General features: G+C 38.5%; 1 long non-coding RNA gene across 1 annotated transcript in view; it reads right to left on the reverse strand.

Moving 5' to 3' along the window:
* Positions 1-3,906: 3,906 nt before the first annotated feature.
* Positions 3,907-27,492, reverse strand: part of LOC136664102 (uncharacterized) — a 73,940-nt gene continuing 50,354 nt past the window's right edge. The window contains exon 4 of the long non-coding RNA XR_010795076.1: positions 3,907-4,295. This is a non-coding gene — a long non-coding RNA (uncharacterized lncRNA). The remainder of the gene's footprint in view (positions 4,296-27,492) is intronic.

Here is a 27,492-nt window from a genome sequence, read left to right on the forward strand (position 1 = left end):
AAACACACATTGGTAGGTGGATTGGCGACTCAAAAGTGTCCATAGGTGTGAGTGTGTGAGTGAATGTGTGTGTGTTGCCCTGTGAAGGACTGGCGTCCCCTCCAGGGTGTATTCCCGCCTTGCGCCCAATGATTCCAGGTAGGCTCTGGACCCACTGCGACCCTGAAGTGGATAAGCGGTTACAGATAATGAATAAATGAATGAATGATGAATGTTCAAGTGTCCAAACCCATGTTCTGTAATATTCAAAAAGCAGCAAGAAACATCATGCAATGGAGCAGCATGAGTGTAAGCTCACCATACAAATTGCCAAGCAATGGCAAGAGAGGGTACTAACCCACCAGGCACTGGTATATGGGCAAAACCTCTGGAGTGAACAAGTGTCATTTTCAATCCCTTAGGGCATCACATATAATTAGAGAGTACGGGTATCGATATTGATTGGTGATTAGTTCTGGATCATACACTCTAACTCATCCCAAGGGCATTAGTGAAGGACAATGCTCCATTGTTCAGAGAACCAGGCCGGTTTGGTGTTTCCACAAGCACTTGGACTTGTACATGTCTTCTTGCTATTAGAGGCCAAAACAATGTTTTAATTTGGTCCAAACATCCAACATTTGATAATAGGACTTATTCACAGAAATTATTTGTATTTAGCACAGATAAATTTTTCAGATCCATGATTTGACTTCTAATAAAATTACTGCAGACAACTAGCAAAGCTAGGCTTTCACAGAAGTAATGAAATTGAAATAAAATGTGTTAGAAGTACTGTTTCATGCTGAGAACCCTGCAGGCAAGCTGCAATCTCAGCCTTTAATGCCCTGTCTCTTTCTCCTAAATACTTCTTTAATATAGTGTGAACATAGCCCTGCAGAACTCTTTATGTTTGAATGTGTTCCGTGGTATTATGCTTGTTAAGACATTACAGGAGCCAGAAATCTTCAGGATGCTGTTTTACCAAAAAACTAATACACTGATTTGAGGGTCTCATTGTAGGCTACTTGCAGTTCAGGTTTCCAACTTTCCAAGGTGCCAGTGTGTACATTCAGAGCTTTGTATGTGCTTGTGTTTCCAATCACTATGTAAAAGATACGAGGCTTTCCTTAGTGTTGTATATGCAACACCCAAACCACAACAATGTGTCATCACAAAGTAGCAACCACAGAGGACACCTTAACAACCACGTAGCAGCCACGGTAATAACTTGTAATCTGGAACACTTATAACCTAAAAAGTAAGCACAGAAAAAACCTTCCACAACACTTCAACAACCGTCTGGGACAGCTTAACACTCAAGGGAAGGACCATAGTAACATAATAAAAAAACACCACTAACTTGTTAGGAACCACAGAAAATATTATAGTATAACTGCCATAGCACTCACAGAGCAACCACTTGAAGTACTTGAAATGCCATAGCAACCATTTGGGATACTATTAAAGTCAAATAAAATACCATGTAAACAGTAAACAACTAAAAATAATAGCAATCACGTTTCGCTCTTGTGGCCCCATATAGCAGAAGCGTAGCAACTGCCTGTAATTTATTAGCATCCGCCAGGGCTGGGGGGCACTTTTTCGCTAAATGTACTTCTCAAGTGTAAAGTTTAACATATTTGGTGTAATTTTTTAATAAACCTAAAAGTATACATTTTAATCAATGAAAACAAGCCAACACTTACATCCCAGCATTTCAGTGTCAAACAGCAGTAGATTCAGAGTGTGGTTGGAGTACAAACAGTTGATAACAATAACAATAAACCTTATGTTCTTTTACAAATTTGAATTATAAAAAGAAATAAATGTGCCATAGTACAAAGCATTACAGTTGAAAACCTAATTTCCAATCACTATTTCCACCACAATCCTTCCAAGCTTATTAGGCTCATTTTAACACTTCTGCAGTTTTGAAAATGCACAGCCATGAAGCTACAGCACTATTAGCCAATTACAGGCAGATAGCCTTGGGTCATAATTCAGGGAATAAATTACATATTGGGGGGGGGGTGGTTGGGGGCAGGCAGGACATACTAAAAAGAAAAAATGGTGAAACCCTGCTAATGGTTACTCTGCATGCAAATTATTTGGCGTCCAACGGGGTCATATGACCATTGTCCATATGTGCTCCAGGGCTCTTGAAATGTTCTCCAGGTCCCATTTGAAGAAGAATATATCATCACTTTCACCCCTCTGTGCCATCTTCCTCTACTCTGGGACCCTCCAGAGAGGCTTTCAGAACCACTTGACCAGCTGCTCAAATTTTCTTCCGCTGGCCTTCTGCCTCCCCCAGTCCCCCTTCGCTCACTAATGGGTAAAAGGAGATGTCATTTGGTCCCTGCTGTTGGTAACTTATAGAAGCAATTTTCCTGCACAGTAGCTGTGGTAGCTTTGTGTCTTCCAAGGTGCATGTTATTACTATCGTAACTCTGGTGGAAAAAAAAGAAAAAAGAAAAAAAAAAGAAGAAAAAAAGGCCATTAAAAAGAAATTACAGCCACACAATTGTACTAAAGGCTCATGGACACACCAGTGTTATGGGTCAGTGAATAAAAAAGGCTAGACACTGGTGTTTGCCATCATTTTTATACGGTAGGGATACGTCAATACTTGTGCTAATGGAGGATGAAGTGTTTTGAGTGATGGCAATTCAGGGACCTTTAAAATCTGGGTGTTACACTTGTATCAAAAAATTCATGGACCACACACTTTAACCATAAAAGGCTTTATGCTAATGGCTAGCCATAAGATAAACAGTGATCATTAGTCGAATTATTCTAGCAGAAGTCACAATTTGCTCATCCAAAAATGTCAGCCTCAAATTCTATATCCACCATCCTGTCCACTAATACCAAACTTTCAACAAATGGCAGACTTGTTAAATATTACAGTCCAGTCTGTCCAAACAAGCATTTACAGCATGAACTCTGGTCCATTAACCAGAATTGTTGCTAGTGATGGAAGATTGGGAGCAGCTATGCCCTCAGGATATGCAGCTGTTATCGTGATCAGGTGATGGATAGATGAGAGGTTGGAGACCATTGTCCTATGTGGTACAGTGGAGTGACATAGCCTTTGTAAATAGAGGATACCTAAATATGGGACCACGGTCACTTTCAAGCATTTGTCTAGAGGATTGAAGGGCACTGGCTGTTGATGAAAATGGGTGGAAATTAGGACAAGCATATTTGCACTGGTGGACACTGGTCAGGTGATGCACTTAGTGTGTACCCAATGTGCAGAAATGCCTTACTAGATCAAGATTCTGTTACATCAGTCAATGTAGATATCTGAACATTGTTGTGAGATTTGGATCGCATGAGAGCATTAGCATTAACATCTGTTGCCAGTTGCACAAGCTAAAGGTAAGATCTATCATAGTCTAGTTTGTACTTGTACTGCCACTACGTTCAAGTTTACAGACTACTAAAACGTAACCAGTTGCACCAAGTAAGACTTTTAAAGTATCTCTACATTGTAACTTAAATTGCATGTGTAAAATTTAAGCAATGACCTAAAAATATGTCAAACATATGAAATATGTAGCGCCTGTGTAGTTTGTGTAAGTTCTGTTTCTCGCTCTGTCTCACTCTATCCTAAGTTTATCCGAACCATGCATGTCTGTGTTGTGCTGGAATCTCTCAAATTCAAATTGCAATTGTGTTATCTGCAGCTTCATTAATGTTGCTGACCATTATATGACCATTGATAAAACAATGGTAAAATGTATACAAGAAACCAATTTAAAAAGCGAAAACTTCCAAGCAGCACCAGAACAAAACAAACACACACATGAAAGATGGACACTTTGAGGACAACATTTTACTCTGAAGCAGTCAGTGTTCAGAGTGTTAAGCTTTTAAAAGCTTAAAAATCCATCACTCAATCTAAAGTTCATTGCCCATTTAAACAAATTAGCAAAATGTCCTTCATGAAACCAACAGTGGTCCTTCTATGGCATTGCAGCATGTTTATTTTTTAAAAGTGTACTAATTAAAATGAAGCACTTTGTGGCTCAGCTGAAACTGTTCATGCCACTAGTTTAAACAAACTACTCTCAACAAAATCCCTAAGCTGCAATCAAACCTATGTTCAGCTGGTGACACTGGCTACTGGTCCTAATGTTGAAGGACAATTCTGGATCATGAACATCTTTCCAGCTCATCCCAGATTAGGATGGAGCTTGAGGGTGGCATGGTGGCTTGATGCACATCCACCACTTAGTGCTGGCATCTTGGGTTCAAGTCCCATCGGGGTGGTGTTTCCATGTTCTCCCTGTGTCTGTGTGGGTTTCCTACAACCAAAAACAGGAAGTGAATGAATAAGAGTGAATGGGAATGAATGTCCATATGTGTGTGTGTCCAGATATGGATTGCTCTATCCTGAGTGATCCCCCTAGTGCCCGACATATTCCTCCAGGTGGATGGTCGTTTCTGGTTGAGAGTATGCTGTCCACATTTGGCTGCCTCTTCTTGCCAGCGTGTTTATTGATAGAGTGTTGAATGGAATGGCATTCTGTGCAGTGTTGATTGTAGCATCCTTGGGTACCTAGAAAGGCACTATATAAATGTAATAATAAATAAATAAAAACACCAAAACCTACATGACGATACAATGCTGTCAAGGTGATCCTAAGATCACATGGTTGTTGACAGATTCCAATTTCCAGAGGCTTGCAGAATTACTGGGGGAAAAGGGAACATGAGCAAACTAGAACCATCCTGTCAGAATCAAAAGAAGCCCCCCCCCCACCACCACCAAACACCCCCACTACCTTTAGAGAGGAAGTTACATTTGTGATGCGAGGGTGATTAATATCACTTTCTGGTGCTCAAATCCCTTCCTTCATTTCATTTAATCAAAATGGAGGGATGGAGGATTAGTAGGAGTTAGAGGATGCAGTGAGCATGAGAGAGAGAGAGAGAGAGAGAGAGGGAGAGGGAGACAGAAAGAGAGAGAATAATGCCATTTCAAGGGAGGCCTTATTTAATTTACTGCAGGTCGATGGAGGTTCTCCAATTGCCTCTCCCGGATTAATAAGTAACCCACACACGCTGTCCATCACTGCCCATCTCCCATTAGGCCTTTGAAATGGGCCCCAAATTGCCTCCCTCAGCCTGGGCCTGATAGAAAGAAAGTGCACTCTCCTTCTTTCTGCTTTCTGTCGCTCATTCTCTACTCACTCGCCCTCTTCCCACATCACCCACTCCCACTGCATCCCTTCCCTCCATCATCTTCCACTTCAAATCCTGATTTTTATAGGACACTGGACAACAGAAAATGCCCGGATCTCATCGCAAACATAATATATTCACACTCTAGATCGGACTCATACACAGTTCTGAAATGACGGATTTTAACAGGTAATCCTACCCACAGTCCTTGCTGCAGTTACAACCCCTAGTATTCTGGGAAGACATTACATTAATCCTTTATGAGGGATTGATGATACTTCAATCTTGGGAACTTTTACAAAGTCAGTTACTGATGTTAGATAATTAGTTCTAAATCAGTCACAACCACTCCAACTATTCCCTGTTCAAACCCTGAGGAGTGACTACTGGATGGGTCAAGGGCTTAAATACTTGCAAACAAAACTCATGATAATTAAATAACTGAATTTAAACAGGCACACAAACCCAAAATAAACATAAAAGACAACTGCCCCTTAGCCCAGCTGCTTTAGAGGGGAAACCCATTTCTTATTTTTACCCTACCCCTTGTTTTCAAGTGTCATCCCTCTAACTGAGATACAGTGCGTAGTGGTTAAAATCTTCCCCTAACAAACAGTACCCTTCGAGACCCTGATACATCATAAGAACACAAATAAAAATAGAGCAGTGCTTCATTCCCAGACTACAAGCCGCACTCTGTAGGTAGCTGGGCAACAATATGCAGTGATAGGAGCACTGCTGGACTTTAGGTAAATTTAAGGCATCATACGTCTTCAGAAGTGTTTGGCAATCCTATATTATCACCCACTCCTAACACATCTGTGATATGAAACAGAACTCAGCTTCTTATTCTGTGGATATATTTTTCAAACCTTATAGTTCCACCTTAAATACTGCAGTAATGTCATGCGCTAGCATGTAATTAATTCATCATTTAACGTGGACCTGGACATGAACTAGCTATGTACAGAGGTTGGACAATGAAACTGAAACACCTGGTTTTAGACCACAATAATTTATTAGTATGGTGTAGGGCCTCCTTTTGTGGCCAATACATCGTCAATTTGTCTTGGGAATATACACATATACAAGTCCTGCACAGTGGTCAGAGGGATTTTAAGCCATTCTTCTTGCAGGATAGTGGCTTGGTCACTACGTGATGCTGGTGGAGGAAAACGTTTCCTGACTCGCTCCTCCAAAACACCCCAAAGTGGCTCAATAATATTACATCTGGTGACTGTGCAGGTTTCATTGTCTAACCCCTGTATATTTGCATAGTACTAGGGATGTTTTATGCTTATTATGAACCAAATGGTCATAATAAAATAAATGGCATTAAAACTAAGAAAATAAAATTTTTATGGGAAATATAAGAAAAATACTGCCATCTATCTTACTGAGTTTCTTTTTTTTTTTAAATATTCAAACTTTGTAAAGCCATCCAAAGATGGGAATTCAAAGCAACGACTATACATTCAAGGTCTAAAAACATCCTTGAACGACTTTAAAATTCAATACAAACTTGTCTAAAATGGCAGTTGTCATGGTGTAATGACCTTGTCGATTACTCCCGATTATTAAATTCACCCCAAATCACTCAAAAGTACACTTCAGACACAGATTTCAGATGAAAAGAGAATAGGCATCAATCTTTATTCAAACAGGTTGGGGTCTTTGATGTTAACCTGATACCAAAGCAGCATTGATATTACCTTATTATATATAGGTTATATGTTGTCTTTTTGGGATGATAAATCATTTGCTCCTCCTCCTTTACATTCCTCCTATTGCTAACTATTACACTCAAAGCACACAATTACTTAAATAGAGCAGTGTTACTTCCATGCCCAAATTTGGATGATACTTCTTTCTAAAAGAATATCTTATATATTTAATACCTAATATATTTATACGTGCAAATAATGTTAAGACTGGTGGATATTTAAACCTTTAAAAGTATCTTCCTGCTCACGCATCCCTTAAACAAACAAATATGATTCTTTATGAGACCAACAGTGGTTTTTCAGTGGCATCAATGTTATGGCTGTTATGAACATTTGTTTCATTAACACAGTTTCCAATTTAATAATTAAATCCTTATCTATATTTAAGTCATTTGTCTCTGTCCCAGTCTGCTGCATCCAGCTGCATAGTCAGACCATTAACAGGGTTCAAATATCCCTGCATTAATTTACCTTCTGTAATCACATCATCCTGTTTAGGGTTATGGTGGGTCAAGAGCCTACCCAGAATCATTTAGTGAAAGGCAGGGACACATCCTGGAGATGGTGCCAGTTCATCACAGGGCACCTGTCATATACAGGGGTTGGACAATGTAACTGAAACACCTGTCATTTTAGTATGGGAGGTTTCATGGCTAAATTGGACCAGCCTGGTGGCCAATCTTCATTAATTGCACATTGCACCAGTAAAAGCAGAGTGTGAAGGTTCAGTTAACAGGGTAAGAGCACAGTTTTGCTCAAAATATTGCAATCCACACAACATTATGTGTGACATACCAGAGTTCAAAAGAGGACAAATTGTTGGTGCACGTCTTGCTGGCGCATCTGTGACCAAGACAGCAAGTCTTTGTGATGTATCAAGAGCCATCCAGGTATCCAGGGTAATGTCAGCATACCACCAAGAAGGACCAAACACATCCAACAGAATTAACTGTGGACGCAAGAGGAAGCTGTCTGAAAGGGATGTCCGGGTGCTGACCCGGACTGTATCCAAAAAACATAAAACCACGGCTGCCCAAATCAAGGCAGAATCAAATGTGCACCTCAACTCTCCTGTTTCCACCAGAACTGTCCATCGGGAGCTCCACAGGGTCAATATACACGGCCGGGCTGCTATAGCCAAACCTTTGGTCACTCATGCCAATTCCAAACATCAGTTTCAATGGTGCAAGGAGCGCAAATCTTGGGCTGTGGACAATGTGAAGCATGGGGGTGGATCAGTGATGGTTTGGGCTGCCATATCCTGGCAATCCCTTGGCCCAATACTTGTGCTAGAGGGGCGCGTCACTGTCAAGGACTACCGAACCATTCTGGAGGACCATGTGCCGAAGGCGGTGCCATGTATCAGGATGACAATGCACAGATACACACAGCAAGACTGGTGAAAGATTGGTTTGATGAACATGAAAGTGAAGTTGAACATCTCCCATGGCCTGCACAGTCACCAGATCTAAATATTATTGAGCCACTTTGGGGTGTTTTGGAGGAGTGAGTCAGGAAACGTTTTCCTCCACCAGCATCACGTAGTGACCAGGCAACTATCCTGCAAGAAGAATGGCTTAAAATCCCTCTGACCACTGTGCATGACTTGTATATGTCATTCCCAAGACGAATTGACGATGTATTGGCCGCAAAAGAAGGCCCTACACCATACTAATAAATTATTGTGGTCTAAAACCAGGTGTTTCAGTTTCATTGTCCAACCCCTGTATATCACTCTTACACAGTGGTTAGAATCAGTTGCAGGTTTATTCAAGAGTCAGAAATGCAAAAAAGGGTCAAAAAACCATTAACCTGTCTAAGCCAACAACCATAATCCAAAGAGTAAAAACAGATCAAAGCAGCAAACAGAGTCCAAAGCCAAAAGTCAAAAACAAGGAAAGCTATACAAGAATTAATTTACGCTCAGAGTTGCAGACCGAGATCAAACAATACCTCAAAACTTGGAGAACAAAACAGTGAGCTTAAATACTTTATAAATGAGCTGACTAATCAGACACAGGTGAGGAACCCAAACTAGTATTCAGGTGACTGTAACCTCTGGTGGTTTGGATGAGAACCAGCTTGAGCTGACTGTGGGAGGAAGCCTACAGAGACACCAGGAGAACATGCCAAACTCCTCACAAACAGTGACCTGTGGCAGGGATTGAACACACAACTTTTAAAAACTGGAATCTAAACTCCAAACATGGTCTTAGCAGATTGATTACCCCTGGCGTAAGTGTAAAATTCTGCATATTAATTTTTTCATTGAACCATAAATTCGATGTGATTTCAGACCGTCATTAATTGTTTCATTAAAAAACTAGGCCTATTCCTCATCTGGAAAAGCAACTTATTGCATACAGTGTAATAGCCTGTATGCAAATACCATGCTCCTTCAGTGGCTTGAACCGACCTCTCCACTTCCCAGTTGAGAAAAGAAGCATTCACTGCCAAAGTGATCAAACATGACTCTGCGGCTACACGTAATAGTGAGTGATCAAACGTGCCTCTCTGGCAGCACACAATGGTACAGACCTTGCCCTTGGCAAGTGGCTCAACTGGCAGCGATGGAGGTCATACATGAACAAGCAGACGTCTGAAACTCTGAATTCACTGTCGGTGTGAAGTCAGCATTGCGGGCTTGACATCTCCTGGTTCAGAGTCAATTTTTTGTGTTTGATTGAAGTCATAAGGGATTTTGCACTCTTCTAAGGGCACTATGAGTATTTTTTTCTTCATCATGTGAAGCTGAAGGGCACTTGGCCAAATTGAGACCAAAGTGAATCAGAAAGTGAATCACATTTCGGGATAGTAAGTGAAGAAGGGCAAGCTGCTACCCAATGCCTGGGAACTTAACTGTCTACGGCTTCACACGTTATTGCAGCGGAGGCAATCCTCCAGTTGTGTGAGTCACAAGGCTAGTCAAGGACCCTCCTTTTAAGGCCATGACAAATAATTAACGTCCACCCTTGTGCACAGTTGCTAGAGGTTTAATGGTAGTTGTCATACAAATGTTACATTCTGCAGTCTACCAATGCACCACACACATTTATAGGTTTTAGCGCTGATGATTTCGTTACATTTAGGAATGTATCTATGAAGCAGACTCTACTCCTTATTCGACAACTGAACACAATTCTAGGGCCTTAAAGACACCTCAGTAACATGGTTTGGTCAAAATACCCCAAGGATAAACAAATAGCATTTTTCCTCATGTCTAAACAGTCCTGCTCAGAACAAGATTGAGTCTCTGTTTGCTTTTAAATACGAGGTGTTCTGGGCAAAGGGGTGCGAGGAGCAGAAACCCCTGCTTTTTTTTTCTTTTCATAATTTTTCAAATGTGCACCTACATTATTTCCCAAATTCATTTGAACACAGCAGTTGTTCATTTGAACACAGCATTGTGTGAAAATTTCATGATAAATTGAGTGTTAATTAAATTTTAGCATACAGTTAATGAACTATTAGCAAAATATTAACCATGACTTATTTAATCATGACATACCAGTTGTAATGTGTGAAATCAAATATATTTACATCATTTAGTTTTAAGATTTTTTAAAAATAGGTTTTTAACTGTTTATTTAAAAGTATCATAAAGCAGACTTCAAATTTCTTTACATGGCATGCTGACCGTAGAATATAAACAGGTTAAAAGTACCTAAATCCAGAGTCATCTAATACAGCAAGCATTGCTAGTAAATGAACACATTTGCAATTCTTGATTTGTATATGTTTGGGTGTACTATTGATCAGAGTCACTATGAATCAGCAATAAATTTACAATCACAGGTTAGCATACAACTGCATTATTGTATATTTGCAATGAACTAAAGCTTTAATAAGTGCTTCCTAAGTGTAAGTCAGTAGACATAAAAGGTGCATACATTACACTTTAATTATGGTGTTGCATTTTCTAAGAGAAAAGTGCTCATAATTGAAAATGAGTATGTTCTACTTTAGCTGTGCAATTGCAATAAAAGATACTTTCAATCTAATGGCCGCTGACATTTTACAGCATGAAAAGAAATGCTATAAACAAAATATATTCCTTAATAGCTACAATAATAGTGAATATGCCTTGCAGCTTATAAAATAATATTTAAACTGCAGTAAAGTGGTTACTCTGAATGTAAAACTACATGTATAACACATTTGTACAAATGTGTTATACAAATATTGTTAAACTTAAATAAGTAATTAATAACTGTTAATCTTTAAATAACTGTTTGTTAATAGTTAGTAAACTGTTAAGAAGCAGACCTTAAAATTAAGTGTTACTTTTTTTTACATTGACATCCATTGAAATATAAGTTTTTTCTTCTCCTATAAAATTACTATTTTATATATATATTTACACAAGGATGTAGGACAACTCTGATGTGCCAGCTATCTACAACAGACATAGGACAAAATCAGAATAAGTGCAGGCCTGTAGGCTAATGGTTTAGGGCCAGCATTAGCATTGAAAACAACCCATATAATCTATTAGAAAAACTGTCACTGGTTTTACTCCCACTGTGGTGGGAACCTCAATAGCACACTTTTATATATATTTAATTTGGGAAACATAATTGGACCATGATTTATTTTTATGGCAGATTCTGAAGCTGAATTTATTTCATAATTCCTTTTTCAAATTCCAAATTTCTGTTTAAAAATTTTCAGTCATGGAAACAGAGATATTCAACTTTCCTTCTGGAGAAGAGAATGTACTGTACCTTTAATGTACACAACTGGATTTTAAGACCCTTGCTGTACCTTTGAAGGGGCATTTACACCGTCTGTACCAGAATTTGTATATTATTATTATTTTATTAATTAATTAATTAATTATTTATTTTTTTTTTTTTTTTTTTTAACTTGGTACTGGAACTCAAATTCTTGTGGGTGCAGGACAAATATTTCAATGCTCATTGTGCACTTGTTGACATTCAGCATGTTGCCTTTTAAGCAGCATCATCATCACACCTTACTTTGTGTTTCAGGAGTCATTAACCAATAATCCGACAACGGTGCAATTCTGAATTATAGACATAATTGCTAGTTTCCCCTTTCAGCCTCTATGCACTTTGTGTTCATTGCTGAGTCTCCCTCTCCCTCTCTCTCTTTTACAACAGCAGCTGTTGTACACACTGTTCCCTCTCGCCGTTATCAGAGAGCAGCGTTCCAGGCGGAAGAGGGGGAAGACAGATGAAACAAGCTCCCAAGGCTAATTCATAAATCAATTTTAGATTTGTATAAAACCCGGGGAAGCTCCCGAAGCAGTCATTATCTGCCGTGGTGAATCTAGGACACAGTGCTGGATGCTGGTGCTTTACTTTCCTGGAGACTTTTATAGAGCCCAGCCCAGCCTCCTGCTACAGGAACTACAGCTGTGGTTTTGTAGCTGACATAGTACGGAAGTCATGTCACTGACAAACTCAGAACAAGCCACAACTAATGGATATATGCTGAAGAACATGAGAATACAGGCTGGCTGTGAAAACAGCAAACACGGTTTTCATACTTCAGCCTAAGAGGCTTTAACCTGTGAAATGGTCTGTGAACCAATGATGGTCTGTTCAAGCAAGTTGTTTTAGTCACAAGGTCAAACTTCATAATTTAACGTCAGTTGTAAGAGAAAAGAAGTCATATATTGTGTTTGGACATTCCACTGCAGCTGGCCCCTTACTGACCTCTATATTTAAAAGGGCCTCTGTATTTATGTTGGGTTAGTTCAAGAAAGCAACGGGGAAAAACAGTTGTTTTGACTAAAAGATCACAGGTCATTTCATAGATTAACGTATCACTTGTATCAGAATGGGGTATTCACAGCTGTCATCAGATATTCAGTTACTACTGACCCCATAAATGTCCTCAAACATTGAAAAGGCCAGTGAACATTAACAAGTCAAGCAAGTCATGCAGCGAGAGTGAGAGAGGAAAAACAAAACAAAAAAAAATATTCTAGCTAAAACAAAACTGACAGCCACTTTGTGAAGGGTCTCTTGCATCTGAAAATGTTATACATGTTAGTAACACTGTATTATACATATAACAATGATCTCCAGTAGTTAATGTTATTTCAGTGTTCAATGTAATTACATGGTTATTGAAGACACTTCATATAAGGTATGACCTATAACGTAATTTGAACCAACCATTTTATTGCTAAGGACCTGTACTGATTACACGCTGATGAAGATTTTTTTTTTTTTTTATAGCAAGGAGTGAAAGATCCAACTCTTTTACACAGGGTAACAACATTTTCACTAAACTGACAGTGTTGTGCTAATCTCACAGCACAGTTACATAGGCATAAATCTGTTACTTGATTATACTGAGAGGTTTTGTCCTGCAGATTTGAAACTATAAGGGGCTGGCAGACAGAGGCTACTATAAAAATACAGCACACTATAACAAATCTTAACTCATAGTACAATAACATCGCCTCCATCGCTCCTCCTTCTTCGCCCATGGCTAATTTTACTTCAGCACTTATCCACACATTTCCAAAGTTTCTCCCTTTCCCCCAACACATTCATCACCACTTTGGCCATTTTTCATCAGGGTCTATCATTAAACACCAGGCAGAGAGAAGGATCAAGCTTTTGTTCTCAGAGAAGAGGACCAGCCATTAATTCCATCCTTGTTTTCAACTTCCACATCAGAAATAATGAGGGAGTGTTCTGCTCTCCCAAAGAGAAAATAAATAAATAACAAATATGAATGGAGCCAATTGACAGACTGGATCGTACATCTAACAAGGAAGGGTTCACGTTATAAATATATTCCACAGTGAAGAGGACGACCCACAAATGACAAGGCTCTGAGGGGGCTGCACAGTTTAAACAAATTGTCAGGGAAATTTAAGGGACCTCCAGATTATTAATCATGCTAAAATATATACAGTGTACTTATTACAATGTATGTACATTCTAAGAAAATGTTACTACAGTAAATTGCTGAATAGAGGGTAGTTATGTGGCTCAGCACATTGAAATGACACTTATATAACTGTTATTACACTGGAATAAGGGCACTCAATATGTAAACCCTTTATTCATGTGGCATTATAATGCATTTACAGGGAGTAATATGAAACATCTTATCTTATAGTTATCTGTTAATTGCTGTTTGTACAATGGCATATACATCATTAGTAGTTTACAAGCAATAAAACATAACCACAAGTTAGGTTTCATGCAGACTATAACATTTTGTAATAATACTGTAATAAAGGTAATATAAAAGGTCCTGCCTATTGAAGATCACAGTGAACGAAGGTTAAAATGTATAAGGACCAACAGGTAGCCTAAAGGCAATTGTATACATTAGGAATAAGCTTTAGCCAATCAAAGCCTGGTATTGTAAAATATGCAAATGAGAGAATTATAACTACAGACCTAAATTATTCTTCACATTTGTGTACATGTAGCGATTAGCTAAAATTGAAAATGCAGGTCTGACTCTGCAGTGCATGTTTATATAAAGCTTTTTGATTGGTGGTATGGTATGCATAGCAACCAATTGTTTATCCATTTTCCTCCAAAAGGAATGAATGTGGCTTAAAAGTTTGCACACTCTTATTCTGCCACAATGACACAAAGAGACACACAACCACACACAACCAACCAGAGTGGGTACCACAGGATCAACTTGGCAATAATCAATCTATTACCATAATGTAGTACCATAGCAACCACCGATACACAAACTAGCAACCACCTGGGACACTATAGAAATCCTGCAGTACCCACTTGAAAACACTTTACCCACCAGGTGAAATTATAAGCACGGCCAAAGCAACCACTAGAAATACCATAGGAATGACCTGGGATACTATAGCAGCCACCAAAAAACACTTCCTTACCATCAAAACAACTTAACAACCACCTGTAACATCTGCCCTCTGCTCACCTGGAATATCATAACTACTTCCTAAGAACACTTTAGCAACACCCTGCGTCCACATAATAAAACATTAGCAACCTCCTGGAACAACATAGCACCCGTGCTGAATACCATGGCAACCACCAAAAAAGACCTTAGCTAAAACAGAGCTCCATCTTTGCCACAACTTGACATGAAAGGGCAACAATTTAGCAAACAGAGATCAACTCTAGTTTCTATGTAGCAACCAGTAGAAACACCACAGCAACCACCGAGAATGCTATAGCATCCACTAAGGAGCACTTACAGCAACAACATAGCGCCAAGTTAGCAAAATTTTACCAACTTGGATACCACTTAAAAAGCAATAGCAACCACATTGCAAACATATATTAACCCTATAGTTACCTTATAGTGGTAGTGGAGTCACTGCCTAGGATGCCCTAGCAGCATCTGGGAACTAGGGATGTCCTGAAAACATTTTTTTCTGAGCTTCGGAAGGTATATTTCTGATGTTGTTTCATTCAGAAAATCTGCGTTCGACATCCACTTTAATATACCAATCTCCCGACTGTGCTGCGGCTCACAGCACGGCTTAACTGTGTCATCACCCCTCTTTGTAAGAGGGCTATTTTACCATGTTGTTAGGCTTCATTCATACAAGGACATTTATGTTGACAAGCCTGAATATGGGTGGAGGGGTGTGGGAGGGGGTTTCTTAGAGCAGAGCCATCTTTTACTGCTGGCGAGACTAAATACAGGTAGTACTTTCATTTATCTAAAGAAAAAAACATTGCATATCTAAATCTCAAAATTAAAACCTGAATACTTACCCAACAAATGAATATCAAAATAGTTGAATATTTTGGGCCAACCCTACCAAAAACCATGTCATCTCTGCAACCAGTTTTCTAATTACGTTAGCTAAAAATGACAACTGTACCGGTTCCAGAATATAAACACTGCATCATTTAAGATGGAACAGAAAATTGAAGTAAGGTGGCAGAGCTTATATCACGACTGTATTTGTAGCCCATGGGCTAATCTGTTTAGTTTTCCTAACCACAGTCCTTAACATTTTCATGTTCAATTCTACCTTAAAGGCTAAGCACCAGCTATATGAAAGTGTCAAACAAATAAATACAGTGGAATTTCAAGGAATAAGGTTTAAAAGACTGTTGCCCCCCCCCCACCCAAACACTGTTCGGAAACTCTAATAGGCGTCTTGCATGTGACGTAGATGGTGGACAACAACTCTAGAAGTTGCACTTAATTTAATGCAAAATGACGAAAAGGTGTGCTGTTTTTGGCTGCAATAATTCAATGTACAGTGGGACATCTGTGCACAAATGGCCCAAAGATCCCAAAATATCCAGAAAATTGACTAAATTTGTCAACTTTAAATGGGCACTTTGGAAAGGACCATCCGCTCACTCCGTTATCTGTAGCTCATTTCACTGGCACTTTTCCAACAATATGGGCATGTAAGGACACCAACGAAAGGTGTTCAAGAGCATCTGTAACATGGAGGTAAACAGGGTAAGGACACTTACTTCGCCTGTTTTAGTTGGTGTTAGTTAGCGTTAGCTTGACTTGCTAAACTCGGTGGCTCAGATTATACTCGGCTACGTAGCTGCATTATGGAGATTTATACTGTCGGATGAATTCGAGTTAGACTTCGATCACATTTACAAGAATAACGGTACCTCTAAATTTGAGTTTAGCTTATTGCTAGGCTATTGTCATGAATAATGTTGGTTATTTAGCTAGCTAGATACTGTCATAACAGTCAGTCATAATGGTGTTTCACCGCGGCATTGTTCAGCTGTTGTCCACCAGTGACGTCACGGTTGCGTTCAAGAATTTCCATAGCGAGCTCGGGTTTTTTCGTCAATTTAATAAAACTGTCAGTTTTAAAGGAAATTAAGCATGCTATATTCATTTTAATTCATACTTATATATGTCAGTAACTAAAATAATGTGAAATATTCATGGAAGTCCATTAAGTGGTGCTTAGCCTTTAAACAGTGCAACAACACACCATTTAAGATGGAACAGAAAATTCTTATATGGAACTAAATATTTCTCTTTGTACTGTCATCTTCTCATAGGAGCAAAATATATAGAATCAATGGAATTTGATGCAAACCCCTCCTAATTAGCCTCAAAATATGACGCAGTTATATTACAATTAAGAAAACAAACCAGAATGCTGGCAATTAAACTGAATTTATGCAGTCAGATCACTATGCAGGGCCACTGATATTACTGCAGAACTCTTGAAAATACATTTTAGATTGTATAGGGTGTGGTGTAACATATTATACATGTTGAGGCAAGGCCTGTCATGTTCCCAATACATGGCACCTTCCAATCAAATTAGGTACAACTATATTTTTGGACATGATCAAATTGCATTGCAGAATGAAGCTCCTGTTCTATCTCAACACATGCTCATGATCAAGTCAAGTCTCTAGCTGAAAGAGATGTTTGAAAATCCTTGTACGCTTTTATTAGACCAGGTTTCAAGCCTAATCCCTAACTTACTGAGGAAGATGAAAGAGATGTACCTCTGTATGTGTGTGTGCTTTTTTTTAGACTTTAGTCTTGCAGTCTACCAGTAGTGTGGAAGTCAAACTCATTACACCATGTTGCATTTGATATTTCCTTTTGATGTTCTACACTGTTAGACAAAGCTTTCTGCACTGCACTGATATCACGCATTAGACTTTTATCCGGATCTAACACTTAATAATGAGAACAGAAATTGAGAGGAAAATGCGGACAGTAAAATTATTTCAGCATTTGGGAAGCCAAGACTGAGAGGTACATAAATAACAAACAACACAAACAAATACAATTTAACCACTTCTAAAGGAATTAGACAAATCTAGCTATGCAAGTACAGTTAAGCCCAAAGTTATTAATACCCATGTCAAATTTCTAAGAAAGCTCCTGTACCATTCCACTGGTCCTGGTAATTTACTCTGTTTTCTAGAACATTCTAATCAACTATAAATTTTAAAAGAGCACTTACAACTCAACATGTGACTGTTGAAAGTCATGGCTAAAATCTATGTTTGAGAACCGGGCTGCAACTCTAATACCAGCTCCACTAGAGACTGCACAAGGTTGGTTTCCATGGTGTTGACTAAGGAGCACTGTAAAAAAAAAAGTCCTAATTTTATAGAAAATAACTGTACTATTTTAAAGTAGTTTTCTTTTTTTTCTGATTGTATACATAACTCTGTAAAATTACAGACATTATCTGTAAATTAATAACACAACTGTTATTTTACATATTATGTTAATAATTACAAATTACATGCATTTCTCTTTTTTTACAGAAAAAATAAAATATTATTTATACCATTTTTTTCTGCTTTCTTAAATTATAAACAAATTCATGTAAACTTACAACAACTTTCTGTAATTAAACATTCCATTAGTTATTTAAAGCTTTATGTTCATAACTTTTTTCTTTGTAATTTTACTGAAAATCTTAATCATTTTATATTCATGTGACATTAAAACTTAGCAATTCTGGTTACAAATTTATTAAATTAGTTTTATTAATACACAGCCTTTTTTTCTTTTAAAAGAGTAAAAACAACACCTTTCATGTTGTGCCTCTGCCAACAATCAAGCAGTGATGTCAGTGAGAAAAAGCATATAAATTAATTTGTTATAAGTAATATTAGGAGTAATACTAATATGTAATGCCGTGCATTTTATTATAGGTTATAGAAAGAAGGAGCACTCAGACTCAAAAGCATCATTCTCATGGTCAAGCATGGTGGTGGCAGTGTAATAGTTTATGGGTGTTATTTGGCATATTGGCCAGGTAAAGCTGTGAAAGTATACAGGATCAGTAACCGTATGTTTTCTGGAGGAAATCATCAGGCAACCCGCAGAAAAACTTAGCCTTGGGCAGCACTGGACCTTCCAGCAAGATAAAGATCAGAAACATACTGCCAAAATGGGAAGACATTTCAAATAGAAAAAAAAAAATACCCACAAAAACAACATTGTGGAGCAGCTCAACAAGAGTTCACATACGAATCCCATGTATATTTGGGAACTAAAGCAAAGAGTGATAGCAAGAAAACGTTCCAAACTCAAAGACTCAATCAATCAGTCAATCAAATTTTATTTAAACATTATTTTTTACAACAGAAGTCGTCACAAAGCAGCTTTACAGAGATCCAAGTCTAAGCCTCCTATGAGCAAGCCAGGGGCAATAATGGCAAGGAAAGCCTCCCTCAGCACATGAGAAAAAAATCTTGGAAGAACCAAGATTCATAAGGAGGAGCCCATCCTCCTCTGATCAACACCGAAGAGCATAAATAACAGAACAGAAGTAAAAGTGAACTGTTAGAGATAGAGTTATAAGTAATAGGTTCGTGGTATATCAGGGAAGAAATTACCCTGTATAAAGCATACAGGGGGCAGGCAAAAAACAAACAAGCAAATGACATGTGGGAGAGACATGCAAAGTAGTGATAATACATAAAACCAATAGAAAAGGAGGACTTAAAAATGGGTGATTAACTAAAAGCCTTTGTGAAGAAGATTTCAGTCATGATTTATATATTGAGAGGGTCTGAACTTTGAACAGTAACAAGAAGGATATTCCAGAATTGAGGAGCTTTGTGAGAAAAGGTTCTACCCCCTGCAAAGTTTTTCCTAATGCGAGAAATTAGCCAAATGTCCAGGGAGCAGAATGACTCAATAATGTGTACGTTCTTCTGATCACACCAAGCATTGCTGATGAGAAAACATACAATGCCACCTTTACTTTTTTTCCAGAGAGGTCCTTTGTTCTGTCCGTGCGGTGCAGAGAGAACCCCGCAGACTCAATGGCTTGGTCCTGGATCTCCGCTGACATCCAAGTCTCTGTGAGCTAGATAATGCAGCAGTCCCTTGTCTCTCACTAGAAAGAGATCCGTGCTTGAAGTTCACTCAGTTTGTTGTCCAAAGACTGCACATTTGCCAGTAATATGCTGGAGAGGAAGGTGGTGAATATGCCTTCTCAGTTGGACGAGAACTCCGGATATCCTGCCTCTTTTCCGGCATCTATGGCAAGTTCGTTGTTGGAGAGCCTAGATGAAAGGGGCTCCTTCGAAGTTCAAAAACAAAGGATCAGTTTTGTAAAACTCGAAGTCGTTTGACAGTGACTGATATCTCATTCTGATATCCAGAAGAGTTTGACAGTCGTAAGGGAAGGTGCTAGCAACGTTTAGTGCAATATAAAATGACATATAAACAAACAATTAACAAACATTTACTAAAACAGGAGGGAGCTCGCAACATGGCAGCCATACTCAGCGCCATCTTGGAGCATTCAAACAAGATAGCGCCTGATGATTGTTATGGAGCCTTTGTGACCCCAAGAGGCTACTCCTTGATGTAATTCTCTAACAGTTAGCTTTGGAGGAATTGTTACTTTTCTTACCATCCTCCTCACCGTGAGTGGTGGCATGATACACTTGCATCCTCGTCCAGGCTGGTTTACCACTGCTCCAGTTGTTTTAAACTTCTTGATGATTCTTCTGACTATAGATATGGGCATATTTAGGCAAGTGGCTATTTTTGTGTCCTCATTGCCTAACTTATGAAAGTCGATGCACATCTGCCTTACTTGAATGGTGTGTTCTCTTGTCTTTCTCATGTTGAATTAATTGAGATTATGCTCCTGGAATAACAATTTTATTCATTTCGTTTAACAAACAACCAGGCATGCTAATAATTGTGGAGGATGCTGTATATGGGTGTCAAATGTCATAGTCAAATTAAAAGCTACCCCTAACTTTTTAATGATGGTACTGTGTATTATTTTATTATCAAAATAAAAACAAATTTTCTAAGTAAACATTTCTGAGTATCTGTACCTTGTAACAAGACCTCAATTTTATCCGAATTTAACATGAGAAACTTGTGCATCATGCCATTTTTAATTTCTATTAGACAGTGTTATTTTATACAAACAACATCATTGGCTGATAAACACAGTTGCGTGTCATCAGCGTAGCAGTGGAATTAAACACCATGCTTATAGATTACTGTACCCAGTGGCCACATGTAGAGGGTGAATTATATGGGACCAATCACTGACCCCTGTTAAACACCAATATTTTGTTAAAGTATGATGTGAGGATCTATTACACAGATAAATTGAAATTGGTCACACAAATAAGATCAGAACTAAAAGAGGACAGATCGTTTTATTCATGTTTAAATGTTTAATTATTGTTTTCCTGAATTTCAGATTACGAAGTATAGAAATAAAAAAACAAAACAGAAAAAATATCATTATATTGTAGACCATAGCCTTATAATGTTTATGCTGTGCTATGAACACTGGCATTATAGTTATAAGCGTTTTTTGATATGCATGCATAAGTGCTGCACATTTTTCTATAATAACGACTATACATCATAACTACTATTAAGACAGTTAAGAGGACTAAACTTTGTATTACTGCAGTATGTACACCACATAAGACTTTATAACAGCTTCAGAAAAACAAGATTCATAGAAAGTGTTACCAAATATTGGACCCAAACATTATACCTACTAGCAGGTAGGAAGGAATGATTCTGGGAAACACAGGAGCTGTGCTGCAGGTCTACATAATGAAATATAAAGGCACCATGAAGCATTTGTCTTTCAGAACAGCAGGTTACCAGCCATTTGTGAGAGATAAGGCTTGAGGAGACATCCCTCAACATCCTCGTCAACACTTCCCAAGGATCTGCATGGCTGATTTGTGCGCCCAAAAAGTTTTGCAGAGGGATTTCAAAAGGTGTATTGGACGAAATCCAGGAGGTGTGCATCTGTATGGCAGAGTTTTAGGCAATGTTGTTGGGTTCTGCTTTCATGGCAGTTCATTTTATCAACACAGAACACATCTGAAAGCTTCCTTCAGGGTTTTCCCAGGCTTAGATAGGAGCTTAATCACTCTGGGAATTCTATTGAATAGTTTATGGATAAAAACACTCACCAATCTACTTTCTAAGCTTTAACAAAAAATGGTAAGACATTTAGCTATGAATGATTATATTTCCTGTAAAAATTATCAATCTATTTTGCTGAACGTTTTAGCTATTTTTTTTTTCTTTAATTGCAGATTGTGTGGAGAAGAAATTAAAAAACAGAAAATTGGAAAAACAAAAAGCACATTTTTCTTTTAATGTGGAGATTTTGCTTCAGTCAAGTGAAGGATCACTGAGTTTAATAGAAGTGGAATTGTGATCCAGAACTTAATCGTCCAATATACAAGAAACTTGACCATGGCCTTCTAATGTTTATGGGAATCAAAACTGGGAATTTATACCCCTCTAGTCGCTGCTCGGCATTAGAAATGATGACTTTAGTTTAGAGCATTGCTAAGCATTGTTTGCTAAGGTGATTGTGAAGCAAGAATAAAACATTAAGTAATGGTAAAATGTATGTAAATGCTTCACAATCACCTAAAGAAAGGATGCTCATATATATATATATATATATATATATATATATATATATATATATATATATATATATATATACGCACACACACACACACACACACAGGGGTTAGATGAAACTGAAACATGAAACACCTGTCATTTTAGTGTGGGAGGTTTCATGGCTAAATTGGACCAGCCTGGTGGCCAATCTTCATTAATTTCACATTGCACCAGTAAGACCATGTGCATTCAATGGTTCAAACATTGTATCCTGAAGGCAGTGCCGTGTATCAGGATGACAATGCACCAATACACACAGCAAATCTGGATAAAGATTGGTTTGATGAACATGAAAGTGAAGTTGAACATCTCCCATGGCCTGCACAGTCACCAGATCTAAATATTATTGAGCCACTTTGGGGTGTTTTGGAGGAGCGAGTCAGGAAACGTTTTCCTCCACCAGCATCATGTAGTGACCTGGCCACTATCCTGCAAGAAGAATGGCTTAAAATCCCTCTGACCACTGTGCAGGACTTGTGTATGTCATTCTCAAGACAAATTGACGCTGTATTGGCCACAAAAGGAGGCCCTACACCATACTAATAAATTATTGTGGTCTAAAACCAGGTGTTTTAGTTTCATTGTTCAACCCCTTTGTGTGTGTGTGTGTGTGTGTGTGTGTGTATATTAATTATATTAATTTGAATTTTCCCAGTTTTACTTTATTTATTTATTTATTATTTACAGTACTGCGGTACAAAGCCCTAACCTATTCAGGTCACCTTGGACAAAGCAACAACTCTATTGGTTGAGAATGAAAATTCACATGGCAGTGTGCAAGCAAACATGACTCTTGTGTGATATTTTACTCTCAAAATATATTTGCTGTTGATGTCTGTTGCGAAAGCGGAAAATAAGAAAAAGAAAAAAAAATGCTAATAATTTCGAATTATATTCAAAACAATGAGATTTTGCTTACTTTTTTGTGACTGGAAAAAAGTGTCATATTGTTAGTACGATAATAAAACGAAAAGGAATGGCCTTAGACCTAATAATAAGCAACGCATAGAAGCAGCCCTGTAGACTTGAGCACATCCCACTCTACCTAACGGCTATGGCTCGAGTTCCTCCGCAGACTTCAAATGTGCACTTAACGGCGTGACATTTCCTCTAATTAAGACGCCTGACGAAATGTCACTGGCTGCAGTGGTGCTCAAGAAAAACAAAAGCTTTATCCAGGAGAAATCTGGATGGCAGCTGATAGGGATCCTGGTGTTTGCTTAATGAGCAGAAAACCATGGGGGAGGAAAAGAGAGACTTCTCAGCTGCAGGAGAGCTGAATAGGAAATTAAGCTGGAGCTGCTCGGCACCGTTCCCAAACGTCCGCGACTGAACTGAAGGCATTGCTGGAGTCTGAGTACAGTGAGTCATTTTTTTTTTTTTTGTTTTGTAACTCTAGGTGGCTATGTTCCTAGGACAACATATACATTTCAATTGCTTTACAATCACTTACAAATACAGAAAAGATTGATAAAACACATATAAGTTCCAATGAAACCCTACAGCAGCATCTGTACATACACATCTGTTGTTAAGGGAGCGTTGCAGTGACACTAAGTGTGTATTGTGTGTATTATGCTGGTATGAGTGGATCAGACAGAGCAATGCTGCTAGAGTTTTTAAACACCTCAGTACCACTGCTGAACTGAGAGTAGCCCACCAATCAAAAACCTCCATCCCACAGTGACCTGTTTCCAATGATGAAGGACAAGAGGATGACCAACACAAACTGTGCAGCAACAGGTGAGCTACTGTCTCTAATTTTACAGCTACAAGGTCAGCCTATGAGGTAGATGTGTCTCACAGAGTGGACAGTGAATAGAAACGGTGGTTAAAAACTGCACCAGCACTGCTGTGTCAGATCCAGGCCCAGTGTAAAATAGCAAGTATATGTTATAATATCTGATGTTTACCAGATAAAATTACTAACACACAGAAACATGTATATTCAGATTGCAGTAACCATAGCAACAAAAAAACAACAACAACCCAACAGTGGAGGGCTAACAAGCTGAATGCTGCCAACCCTAATGCCAATAATTGTTTTTTCCAATTCTTTTCCATCCTTCCTGGACATGTTTTGGGTCACTGGTCACTTTGCCCCTAAATCCCTTCTCAGGAGACAGCTAAACATACCCTGGTGGCCACACTGTCCACTCTGTAGAGCAGGCCCCCAGTGTTTGTCCCCTTTGTATTCCATTAGATTAGCCTTCCCCGGATGTCCTGCGTAGGTAAACACCACTAAAGGTCAAGATGGAAATATCGATGGGCTCAGATCTGCAGTGTGACATTTAAGCTCGGACACAAGCGAGGGTCTTATTAAGTGTTCGATATCGAGGCGGAGGCTATCGTGAAAGGATGCAGTGGTCAGTGAAGACAATGTAGGGCAAATGATCATATGTCTGGGAAGTAATGGTGAATATATTTACTTGGAAATGACAGACTTTGAAGAGCACTTTGTGGAGACCAGTTGCAGGTTCTTAGGGCACTGATGCATTAAACTACCCTGGGATAACTAACTGAAGAACAGCGGCATGTATTGATATGTGCCTTTTAAGGGAGATTTTTTTTGCACCAATGCAAAATATCCATCCATGGATGACCTTTTCAATGAACTCTAGATTTTTAAGTAGTTCCATACAGGATTTTAAAAACTTGGTCCTCTCCAGTGAGACAGTGTTGCTAGGTTACATGTATTTGAGGCGGAGTTATACCAGAAGAGCTTCGGTCAGAGTGCAATTATCCTACAATATTGTCACTCCTAGAACGTCTCTCAGTCAATCACATTGACTGAGAGATCATAACCGTGATATAATTACAGATTGATTAGTAGGGAATATCTTAAACCCAGTGGACCCACGACAGGTCACCTGCCATTTCCTTCATTCATTTTTTGTAAATATAAAATAACTACAAATATTAACACAACTATATTAGGAATACCTGGAATATCCTTTAGCATATGCTTTCATTTTTGGAGATCTTGTACTCACAGTACTTACATTCACTGTTTGAATTACCACAGAAGCTCACTTGTAAGTTAATTCGTTTTGTAGGACTTTTAGTCTGTGTTTATTTTCATGCAGTAAGCGCACTCCTGAATTTGGCGTCAATTCCACCTTAAGTAAGCTGAAAGAGCATAAATTGGTATTACCCACTTATGGAGCAGGAATTGAGCAGCACGCTTACCTCTTTTCATGCTTTTCAACATTTCAAGGTTTTCCACCTACATTTCTGCTGATGAAGACACTGTTGCGAATGGAGTACCACTGCACAGGTTCTGTAAATGCTTTGAAAATTCTGTAAAACCTGGATTAGATTTACTCATGTCATGAGTGTATATGGATAGGTACAATGTAATCACATGTGTATATGGGTTAAAACTGAAAATGTCTTTTTTTTTACAGTTATAGAAGCTTAATATAAACTTACAATAATCTTTCTGTAAAAGTGGATATATTAGCAGTAGTTGAAGAGTTGTAACATGTGTTGTTATTTTTTAACTACAGTTATTAAAGACACATTATAAAGTTGTAGCTCTTCTTAACAGTAACTTCGTGTGCATGTAGTGAAACAATACCACCAGTAGAAAGTGGGGTGGCGGGGTGGGGCGTGCCTTATTGAACATAAAATAATAACGCAAAGTGTCCTGAATGTACAAACATCAATAATTTAGTAGGTGTGGTCTTTTACATTTTAAACGTTATCCCAAGTGAAATGGGAAGAGTTCCCAAACTCGTTGCTTGATTTTGGTCATTGTTCTCACCAGCAGAACCTGAGTTTGATTTTGTGCACGTCCTTTTCAACAACAGCTAATACATATTATCAATTCTATTCATGTTGTTGGCTGTCAGATTCCTCCACCAACAAGGTTATGAAAATGTCAAATCAGCAGCAACAGACTAATGAAGGAAAGACCTTAACCAATGAGGAAGCGTCATGACAGGAATATTTAATTCCACAGATGTGACATGGTCTATGCCTCCAGCCATTGTCTGTTATGGAACTGAACGTCAGTTTGTTTCCCAAGGTCTTAGCACCCTTTCTTGCCTGTGACAAGCCTTCTGAGTTTTTTTTTTTCCCCACCCATAAGGCCACTCATCACATGACCCATGCTATCAAACCCCACTGTGTCCACTGGTGCGATTGTTCTCCCTGCCCTTGCTGTGAAACCCACTGAATAAATATCACAAGAAGGGTTGCTTTTCATGGAATGTGTCAGGTGACGTGTCTTTAGATGATGCCATAAGCCAAAAAAGAAGTGACATACACTCTCTGGTGTGTACTGAAGACTGTAAGAATTGCATGTATTGCACGAAAAGGGACAGGGTCCTTTCAGTGTCCCATGTTTGGGGAATAAGAAGCAAAAATTACTTCTCTATAGAACTAATGTTGAAAAACAAAATATATACTTAAAGGAGCAATCTGTAATATTGACCCCAAGCGTTTAAAATCGGACCTATAATACAGTTTCAGAACAGTGCAGAGAGCTGTCAGCCTCCTCCCCAGAAGTGAAGCTCGAGCAAGTTGCCAGTTTGAGGAAAACTGAACGAACAAGTAAGAGACTAATAGAAGGGACTGCCAAAGGACTGTAATACAATGTGCCATAATCAACATATTTACACAGAAAATGTATTCATTTCACTAAAACGTCTATCTACACAAAAAAGTGACCATACGGCCGCCATTTCCCTGCGTTTACAGGCCTTTGCTGTCCAAATCCACCTGAAATATTTCGACTAGACAAGGCTGGTGTTGCGTATTGCTTTTCGCTTCCACCATAAAAGTCGTTTAGGAGACAGATATTATCCACAATATTTGTAGTCATACATTTCGTTCCACTTTACGTTCTTCTGTTGCGCCTTAAGAGCTGAAGATAATGCTGATGAAACTATTTGAAGCAACTGTTATTCCACGCTATCCATTTAAACCAAACAAACCAATTATTCACAACTTTCATATTCAAGCATTTCCACCTTAAATGGGTCTGTTTTAGAGTCTTGCTTTGTTCTCTAGCTTCTTGTTGAATACTCATTTCCACCTTAAACATGCGAAACTAAAGCTAGCGCTAGGATTTATAAACAAATCTCATTTTGAAACACTTATTTCTTATTTTATCCATTTAAAACACACGACCGAATGTACATCATGTCACTACAACATCTACCTACTAGTGAAACGCTTATATTTGCTGTGTACTACC

Source organism: Hoplias malabaricus, chromosome 12 (assembly GCF_029633855.1).
Source record: "Hoplias malabaricus isolate fHopMal1 chromosome 12, fHopMal1.hap1, whole genome shotgun sequence".
NCBI lineage: Eukaryota > Metazoa > Chordata > Actinopteri > Characiformes > Erythrinidae > Hoplias > Hoplias malabaricus.